This window comes from Kogia breviceps, chromosome 19, assembly GCF_026419965.1.
Source record: "Kogia breviceps isolate mKogBre1 chromosome 19, mKogBre1 haplotype 1, whole genome shotgun sequence".
Lineage (NCBI taxonomy): Eukaryota > Metazoa > Chordata > Mammalia > Artiodactyla > Physeteridae > Kogia > Kogia breviceps.
The window spans coordinates 24,362,252-24,372,722 of record NC_081328.1 but is presented as its reverse complement, the minus strand read 5'-3'; positions in this window follow the sequence as shown (position 1 = coordinate 24,372,722).

Here is a 10,471-nt window from a genome sequence, read left to right as displayed (position 1 = left end):
ACTGGCACTGACATCACCTCTTAGCTAAATCTGGGCTTTTATGTCCTCCAAGCTGGGGGAGGGGCAGGGCAGATGAGGCCCGCCCCCCGGAGACTGAACCCTCTCTCCTCCCCACCTGGGCCTGGGGTGCCTAGAAAGAGTTCTCTGAGATGGATGAGACAGGAAGGAGAAGAGGGGACCAGAACTGCCTCCAGCCTTTGAACTTAGCACCCCCAGAGTTTCTCAGCTCCCCATCGTGTGCCTAGACCAGTGCTGTCCCCACGGGGCGCAGACCACTAACCACCCCACCCCCCCTCCAAAATTCTGGTTCAACTGAGTATCCAAGGTTCCTTTGAAAGGGACAAAAGTTAGGAACTGGCACCCTAAGGAATTATGGGAAACAGAAGGTGAAGGGGAGACCTGAAGTGACGATGGCCCCGTCTGCCGTGCCCCACCCCCAACAGCAACCTGACCCCTGTGGCCAACCTTGACGGGCAGCCCTGCATTCTTGGAGAAGGTTAAAGGGACAGGAAATCTGGCTGGGGACGGTTGGGCTTCACAGGAAAGAAGACCCTGGGGGCCGTGGGCTGAGGACCAAGGTTAACTTCCTCTATCCCTCTCTTCATCCCCTTCCCTCTTGGCTTTGGGTAGGGGGCTGTCTCCAACATCCCCACCATCTGCCCCCAGATTTCAGGAACCAGGAGAGAAGCGAGCTGGTTGTGGTTAGTGGTCAGTTGGGTGACACAGCCCAGTGCCTCCCAGGGACAAGATCGGTGTCGTTAGGATTTGCATTAAACTTTTGAAATAGAAGAGGGAGAAGCCCTGGGGAAGAAGGGCCAAAGGACTGCCATTCCGCAGCAGGAAAGGTACCCTACGACCAATGACTGTGTCTGTCCACCTCCCTGTACCCTCGTCAGGCTGGGCACGTGCCAACCGTGGCCCCCATGTCCTATTTGGTCTACCCACACCTCCTACCTTCAGATACCCTCCTGCACGCACTCTCGCCTTCTATGCCCAGACCACATCTTGGCCAAGGAACAAGGGACAGAGACATCTTCCCGATGTACCCAGTGATCCTGTCATCTGCCAGGAAGCAGAGTCCAGGGGCCCATGAGAGAGGAGGCCGTTCTTCCAGCCTTGTTCTGCCAGGGACGTGCTATGGGTGAACTTGGACGAATGGCTCTTTGTGAATCACGTTCTAGAATTTTATAGGCTTTTGAAAATACTTTTTTTTTCATCCTGTAAGTAACATATATTTCCATACATGAAATGTTATAGAATAAGTAAATAAAATATTTACAATCAGGTGAGGTTATGGGTAATTCTTTTTCTTTCCAGGTTTGCCATCTTTCACATAAATAAGAAGCAGGAAGGAAAATAATTTCCCAGAATCCCACCACTCACCAATAACCCCATTTCATAATTCGATATCCTATATGTAGATATACTAGGTATTTTAAACAGTGGTAAGAACATACTTTAGGGGAGTTCCCTGGCAGTCCAATGGTTAGGACTTGGCGCTTTCATGCCATGGCCCGGGTTCAATCCCTCGTCGGAGAACTAAGATCCCACAAGCCACGTGGTGACGCCAAAAAAATATATTATTTTTAATATTTAATATTACTTTAAATATTATTTTACAATCTAATTTTTTTTAATTTTATTTATTTATTTTTGGCCGTGTTGGGTCTTCGTTGCTGCGCACAGGCTTTCTCTAGTTGCGGCAAGCGGGGGCTACTCTCCGTTGCGGAGCATGGGCTCTAGGCATGTAGGCTTCGGTAGTTGTGGCTCGCGGGCTCTAGAGCACAGGCTCAATAGTTGTGACACAAGGACTTAGTTGCTCCGCAGAATATGGGATCTTCCCAGACCAGGGCTCAAACCCACGTCCCCTGCATTGGCAGCCGGACTCTTAATCACTGTGCCCCCAGGGAAGCCCCTACAATCTACTTTTAATACTTAATTTAGCCTGGATATCTCTCTGTCAATAAAAAGAGATTTATTTCATTTCTATGTCTGCATAATATTTGGTATGAAATACTATGTTTTATTCACTAATCCTCTCTTGTTAGATACTTGGGTCATTTCCTATTTTCACTGTTATAAGCAGTACTAGGGTCATTATCCATAGAGTTAAATCTCTAGTCGCATCTTCAGTTATTTCCTTAGGCAGAAAGTCCTAGAAGTAAAATTGCTGCATATTTGGGTATCCACGTTTTTAAGGCTTTCACCCTCCCATCAGCTACATGCGTGGGAGCAACGAGGAAGAGTTGCCCTCATCAACCCTGACAATTAGGGTTCCTTTACTCTTTTAAGGGAATTGTCAGAGCCCAAGAGGTAAGAGACATTTAATGCAAGTTCCTCATAGCACAGATGAGAAAGATGGAGGTCTGGGAAGGTAATAACTTTGCCTAGGGCAGCAGTGTGGCACAGCTCAGAAAAATCTAGTTGTCAGGTCTCTTGACTTACAAATGAGTGCTCTTTACCCAGTGGCCTCTGCAGGTTTATTCCTGACCTTTCACTCAGGCATTTATTCAATGAGTAGGTACCGAGCCCCCGCACAGGACAGGTACTCTGCTGGCCATTGGGTGCCCTCCATTGAGCAAAGACCTTTTCCTCCGTGAGCACAGGGGGATGCAGGCCGATGGCAGCTCAACAACCTTGTGCAGGGTTCTTTGGGGGCATCAGAGAAGGCTTTTTTGAGGAATTGGTGCTTGAGACTGTCTTGAAGAATGTTTATAAGTTGGACACAGGGAGGAAGAGCATTCTGGACCCAGAGGATGACACAGCAAAATCCTTGACACAGGTGGCCTTCGCCCAGACAGTTCCAACGTGGGGGACAGGGTGGGGCAGGATGAGGCTGGTAAGGCAGGCAAAGGCCCAGGACACAACGCTCTTGCTGACCTCCTGAGAAGTTCTTGTCCTGAAGGCTCCAGGGAGCCATGAAGGCCCCGAAGTGCATGGTCAGAGTTCATTTTAGAAAGCTCACTTGGTCTGCCAAGTGGAAGGTGCACTGAGGGGACAGGCCCAGAGGCCAAGTGCCAGGCAGGAGGCGTTGCAGTGATTCATGGGCGTCCAGAGACCTGCCCCGATTTCTCACGGGCGGTGTGGAGGCCGTGAATGAAAAACTAAAGCCTTTTCAAAGGATGACGTCAAAATGCCCTTCACTCTCTATCCGTGTGGAGGGGGTAGAATTCTCAAGATTTATAATCCCCAAACCACCTGCCTTTGGCTCAGGGCAGGGGCTGTGGGTCTCCATTTGTGTGCAGAGGTTTGAGATGCTCTGTGATGATGTGAGATGCTCTTTATGATGTTTCCAACCAATTAATAATGGCCCGGGTGGGATCACTGTAAGCTTGCCCAATCTGTATCTCTGCTGATCCCTCATCTAGGCCCTATTTGTCTGGCTCAGGTGTGATTGAGGCTCAGAGGGCTTCTCTGCGTGCCGAATAACCAGAAGGAGAGTATGTCTGCCAGAGGAGATATTTCAGACAAGCCTTGTCCCACAACTTACCCCCTAGCTCCCTATCCTGGGCGTGGCCTCTGGAGGGCACTGCTGAGACTGCTACATCTCATGACTATAGTCCTGTGAGGGAGCCCCTCCACCCACCCACACCTACTTGCCCTCCTTCTCTCCATTCGCCTTCCCAAACATCCCCACTCCTAGGGTGAAGTCCAACTGTCTATGGGGTAACGGGCTCTCTCTGCTACTGCTTGCAAAACAGCTTGTTCTTTCTTAATGCTGTTTAGGAAACAGTTCAGTTGGGATTGCAGCCAGATTTCCTGTGTGTGTGTTTGGTTGGAGTGAAGGGGGCTTATGGAAGCTGGGGAGGGGACGGGGGCAGTGACTCCTCAAACACGCCCATTGCACCCAGTCCGAAGTCCTTGTTTTCTCTCTCTTTAAAGTTTTAAAAGTGAATTTAGAATTAGGCAGGTAAGTAATACCTGGATATCTTTTGAATAAAATTAAGATATCACCGGTCAGTTTCAAGCTCCCTCTAGATTAGGTTATTACACCATTTCTAATTACAGTCCCTTTCCCCCAATCCTGAGACATAAACACTTTTGTCATTTTTGTGTTTGTCCTTCCAAACCTTTTTACTTTACATTCATTTATACATATGGATCTGTGGGAAATAGTCTTCTTTATTTTTCCATAAATGATAGCACATTATACACATTGCTCAGCGCGTGCTTCTCTCACTCAATAATACCTCTCGCAGATCTGTTATCATGTGCTACTTAGAGAACTAGCTCACTTTTTTAACTGTTACCCAGTATTCTTCAGATGAGGTATACACCTCCACTACGCCACCCTCCCTCTATTGATGGAAGCTGACATTTTTCCATTTTTCACTATTAAAAACAAAGCAGCAGGGCTTCCCTGGTGGCGCAGTGGTTGAGAATCCGCCTGCCGATGCAGGGGACACGGGTTCGTGCCCCAGTCCGGGAAGATCCCACATGCCGCGGAGCGGCTGGGCCCGTTGAGCCGTGGCCTCTGAGCCTGCGCGTCCGGAGCGTGTGCTCCGCAACGGGAGAGGCCACAACAGTGAGAGGCCCGCGTATCACAAAAAAAAAAAAAAAAAAAAAAGCAGCAAGAGCTTCTTTGTGCACACACATGTGTTCTCCTGGGTAAAGATTGAGAAGTCAGTCATAGGTTTTGTGCATTTTAAATTTTTAATAGATATTACCAAACTGTCCTCCAAATGGTAAAATTCTCGTAGGCAAAGATTAGAATCACGTTATTGGTTCAATTTTTATTTATTTGATTAAGAGTGAGATTGTGCATCATTGTATGCATATTATCTCCTCTGTAAATTTCCTGTGCTTGGTTTTGTCCAGTTTCCTATTGATTATCACTCTTTTTATTGAAGTGCAAAAGTTATTATATGTTCTGGATGAACAGTCATCTGTCAGCTGTCATGTACGTTGCTAATATTTTTTTCCAGTCTTGTTACTTTTCATTTATGTTTTTTATAGGGTCTTAATTTTAAGGTGGACAAATTTATCAATCTTTTCCTCTATGGATCTTCCTTTTCAGATTTGTTTAAGAGGATCTTCCCTTTTTCAAAAATCATATGTATATTCTTCTAAAACCTTAATACTTTGATTTTTCACATTTAGATCACTAAACCATCTGGAATGTGTATGTGTGAACAGTGTAAGAAACCAAGCTACCTTCATTTCTTTCCAAATGGAAAACCAGTTGTCCCAGTACCTTTAACTGAATAACCTGTCATTTCTCCACTGAGCTGAGATGCTACTTTTATCACTCACCATAAATGTGTGTGTGTTTCTAGATTATTCTATTCTACTGATCTACTAGTCTAGCTGTCAGTTCCGATGTCGATACCTAATCGTTGCAGTTGCCACAACTTTTTAATATGTTTTGTTTTCTCGTGAGATAAATTCTCCTTCCTCATTCTTCTTTTCCAAAAGAATCTTCAACATTCTAACATATTTTCTCTCTCCTGTGAATTTTTGAGCATCTAGTTCCATGAGAAAACCAGTTGAGATTTTTATTGATATTGTATTCAATTTATACACAAATTTGGTGACAATTGGCATCTTATGATATTAAATCTTCCTATCCATGCACTTTCATCCATTCAACATGTATTTACTGAGCACCTCTGTGCCAGCACTGTTCTTGGCACTGGGGATATAGCAATTAACAAATTCCTTGGTCTCACGGAGCTTACATTCTTGAGTAATACAACATACCATTTTATTTGTCTACTTTTATAGTCTTCATTGAAGTGTTATTGTTTTACCCTCTTGTTAGGTTTATTCCTAAGTACTCTCTTTTTGAAAAATGCATATACATTTAGCCTTTGAGTTTCTCCACAGAACTTGTAAAATCTTTTAAATATTCTCTTTCCCTCAAAAGCTTTCAAGGTAAGGATTTTTTTAAATTAATTATTTGTTTGTTTTTGGCTGTGTTGGGGTGTTTGTTGCTCCGCGCAGCTTTCTCTAGTTGTGGTGAGCAGGGGCTACTCTTCGTTGAGATGCGCGGGCTTCTCATTGTGGTGGCTTCTCTTGTTGCGGAGCACGGGCTCTAGGCATGCAGGCTTCAGTAGTTGTGGCACTTGGGCTCAGTAGTTGTGGCTCGTGGGCTCTAGAGTGCAGGCTCAGTAGTTATGGTGCATGGGCTTAGTTGCTCCACGGCACGTGGGATCTTCCCGGACCAGGGCTTGAACACGTGTCCCCTGCATTGGCAGGCGGATTCTTAACCACTGCGCCACCAGGGAAGTCCCAAGGTAAGTATTTTTATTTTTTATTTATTTATTTTTATTTTATTTATTTATTTTTTTTTTTGCAGTACGCAGGCCTCTCACTGTTGTGGCCTCTCCCGTTGCGGAGCACACGCTCTGGACGCGCAGGCTCAGCAGCCATGGCTCACGGGCCCAGCCGCTCCGCGGCTTGTGGGATCTTCCCAGACCGGGGCACGAACCCGTGTCCCCTGCATCAGCAGGCGGATTCTCAACCACTGCGCCACCAGGGAAGCCCAAGGTAAGTATTTTTAAAGAAAAAAATTTAGTATGCTTCTTTTGGTTCTCTTTAGAAGGTAAATTCATAGAGCAGAAAAGCTTTGTACATTTTTAACCCTCCATTCTACAGAGGTTGCACTTCCTATTTACTGAACAAGATTAAAACATTTTAAAGAGTGAACATTCAAGCTTTTGTTATTTTCAAATAATGGTTCTCAAATTTGTTTAGGGTAGTATCGTAAAGGTAAAGACAGTTAAGTTACATGACTATGCAAATGTTTAATGGTTATTCAGTTAACCCCCTTTATACTTGTGGTTATTGGTGGTGGGGGTGGGGTGGGTGGTAAGCTTCTATGAGTCAAAGTTCTACAAAATAACACTAAAAATAAGAAGCAGTGAAACTCAAAGTAAAAGAATTCAACAGCGTCTTTATCCATCGGACAGACTAGTTAAAACTTAAAAGGGCTGAAAAAGCCATTGCCAGTCAGCATGTGAAAAGATACGTGTAGATTGGCTCCATGCCATGGGATGGCAATTTGGCAATGTCAGTTAAAATCCAAAATGTACACTTGCTCTGACTCAGCAATTCTACTTCCAGGAAGGAATTTATCCTTCAGATGCATTCTTAGGAAAACAGAAAGCACAAGGGTCTTCATTTCAGCCTCATTTGCAACAACCAAAAGAGTAGAAACAAGCCAAATGTCCATCAAAAAATTTTTACCATACTGTGGTACATCCACATAATGGTGTTTTATGCAGGCTTTAAGACTAAGGAGGGAGGTCTATATGTAGCAATAGAGAAAAATACGTAGCTGAAGGAAAAGGGCTAGTTACAAAACATTATATACAGCATAATGTAATTCGCGCAAAGCACACATACACACACACACCACGCACACCCGCATTTTAAATATACATAGAACATTCTAGAAGCAGATGCAGAAGCCTATTAACAGTGGTTACCTTTGGGGAATGGAACGGAAAAGGCTGAGGAGGTGGAGGCTTTACTTTAAAATCAATGCCCTTCTGTTTGTGAGTTTTACCAGGAAAATATAATAATTTTTTCACAAAAGAATTAATAATCTCTCCCTCCACCTCAACCCCCCTCCCCCCACAAACTTTCATTTGTTTTACATAATCCGTGGTTTTGGATTACTTTTACTTCGATTTCTTAATATGAGGTCAAACATCACCAAAGATTGAAATGGTGACCTTGACCCACCTGGCATTCAGGATTAAGTGCTTCCCCTATGGGAGACTTCAGTAGTGTGACCCCTAATTTGGCTAAATGTAGAATTCAAGTCCACATTTCTTTCTTTTCGGCACTTGGAAGATACTGCTCTATTATTTTTATGCCTCTAGTATTACATTTAAATTCTCTGTTACAGGTAGACTTCCAGCTCCTGTAATACGACGTTAATCCTGGTTTCAGGCAAAGCAGAGTTAACATGGGCTACGGGATCCATCGGCCAAACTGGACGGTGAAGATGTCACAGAAGTGAGACATAGAAGTGGAGTTGTTGAAGAGCAGAAAATAACAAGAGTTGTGGGAAACCCCAGGGGGACAGAGGAGCCTGGGACCTGGTGACAGAAAGACAGACTAAGAGGGGATGAGGGCCAGGCAGCTCCAGCAGGGGGAGGGGCTAGGGAGAACTTTCTAGTTATGCTGTCCTCTCTGCAGGGACTGCAGGCAGGAAAACAGCCCCTCGAGGCCAACAGAAGTTTGCGAGAGTGGTGCTGGACCCTGGCCAGGTTCGGGAGTGGAAACAACAGGTTCTTTCCCCTGCCCTGAGGACCAGAGTACTGTGACCTAAGGGGAAGTTCTTGCCTTGACAGAGGAAGATGGAGACTCCTTAATGGGTAAGGACCCAAGGTTGAGGGTAGGTAGGAAACAGAGAATGGATGAGTCCAGATTTGGTATGAGTCTCCCACCATCCCCACCGCCCCCTTATCTTTGCCCTGTACACACTCCTTAACTCAACAAAAGTGGCACATCCTGGGGAATAGGCTTTCTTCCTCCTCCCAGGTCATGACCAAGTAGAATTTATCCCAGGAAAGTAAAGTTGGTTTAATACTCCAAAATCAATCAATGAAATTTGCCATAACTAAGAAAAATGGTATGATCTCTCATTACATGCAGAAAGATCATCTGACAAAATCCAACCTCCATTACTGATTTTATTTTTTTTTAATGTGGAGAAAAGGGAACCCTCCAACACTGTTGGGGGTGGGAGGGGGATCTAAACTGGTGCAGCCACTATGGAAAACAGTATGGAGGGTCCTTGAAAAACGAAAAATAGGGAATTCCCTGGCAGTCCAGTGGTTAGGACTCGGCGCTTTCACTGCCGGAGCCCAGTTCAATCCTGGGTCGGGGAACTAAGATCCCACAAGCGTCGAAGTGCAGCCAGAAACAACGACACCAGCAACTAAAAATAGAGTTACTATAGGATCCAGCAATCCCACTCCTGGGCATACATCCAGAGAAAACCATAATTCAAAAAGATGCATGCACCCCAATGTTCACTGCAGCACTGTTTACAGTAGCCAAGACATGGAAGCAACCTAAATGTCCATCGACAGATGAATGGATAAAGAAGATGTGGTATATATACACCATGGAATATTAGTCATAAAAAAGAATGAAATAATGCCATTTGCAGCAACATGGATACACCTAGGGATTATCATACTAAGCCTGAAGTAAGTCAGACAGAGAAAGACAAATATCATATGATATCACTTATATGCTGAACCTAAAATCTGATACAAATGAATTTATTTGCAAAACAGAAACAGACCCACAGACATAGAAAACAAACTTATGGTTACCAAAGAGGAAAGGGAAGAGAGGGATAAATTAGGAGTTTGGGATTAACCTATACACACTACTATATATAAAATAGATAACCAACAAGGTCTTACTGTATATCACAGGGAACTATATTCAATATCTTGTAATAAACCATAATGGAAAAGAATCCAGAAAAAGATATATATATGTGTATATATATATGTAACTGAATCACTTTGCTATACACCAGAAACTATTACAACATTGTAAATCGACTATACTTCAATTAAAAATAAATTAATGCTGATTCTTTTTTAAAATTTATCTATTTTTATTGAAGTATAGTCGATTTACAGTGTTGTGTTAGTTTCAGGTATACAGCAAAGTGATTCGGTTATACGTACATATATATCGATTTTTTTCAGATTCTTTTCCCTTATAGGTTATTGCAAAATATTGAGTAGAGTTCCCTGTGCTATACAGTAGGTCGTAGTTGACTATCTATTTTACGTATAAGTTAATCCCAAACTCCTAATTTATCCCTCCCTCCCCTTTCCCCTTTGGTAACCATAAGTATGTTTTCTTTCTTTCTTTTTTTTAAAAAATATATTTATTTATTTTTGGCTGCGTTGGGTCTTTGTTGCTGCGCGCGGGCTTTTCTCTAGCTGCGAGGAGAGAGGGCTACTCTTCATTGCGGTGCGCAGGCTTCTCATTGCAGTGGCTTCTCTTGTCGCGGAGCGCAGGCTCTAGGCATGCGGGCTTCAGTAGTTGTAGCTCGTGGGCTCTAGAGCGCAGGCTCACTAGTTGTGGTGCATGGGTTTAGTTGCTCCTTGGCATGTGGGATCTTCCCAGACCAGGGCTCGAACCCATGTCCCCCGCATTGGCAGGCGGATTCTTAACCACTGAGCCACCAGGGAAGTCCCCGTAAGTTTGTTTTCTACGTCTGTGAGTCTATTTCTGTTTTGCAAATAAAGTCATTTGTGTCAGATTTTAGATTCGGCATGTAAGTGATATCATATGATATTTGTCTTTGTCTGACTTACTTCAGGCTTAGTATAATAATCTCTAGGTGTATCCATGTTGCTGCAAATGGCATTATTTCATTCTTTTTTAATGACTAATATTCCATTGTGTATGTATACCACATCTTCTTTATTCATTCATCTGTCGATGGACATTTAGGTTGCTTCCATGTCTTGGCTACTGTAAACAG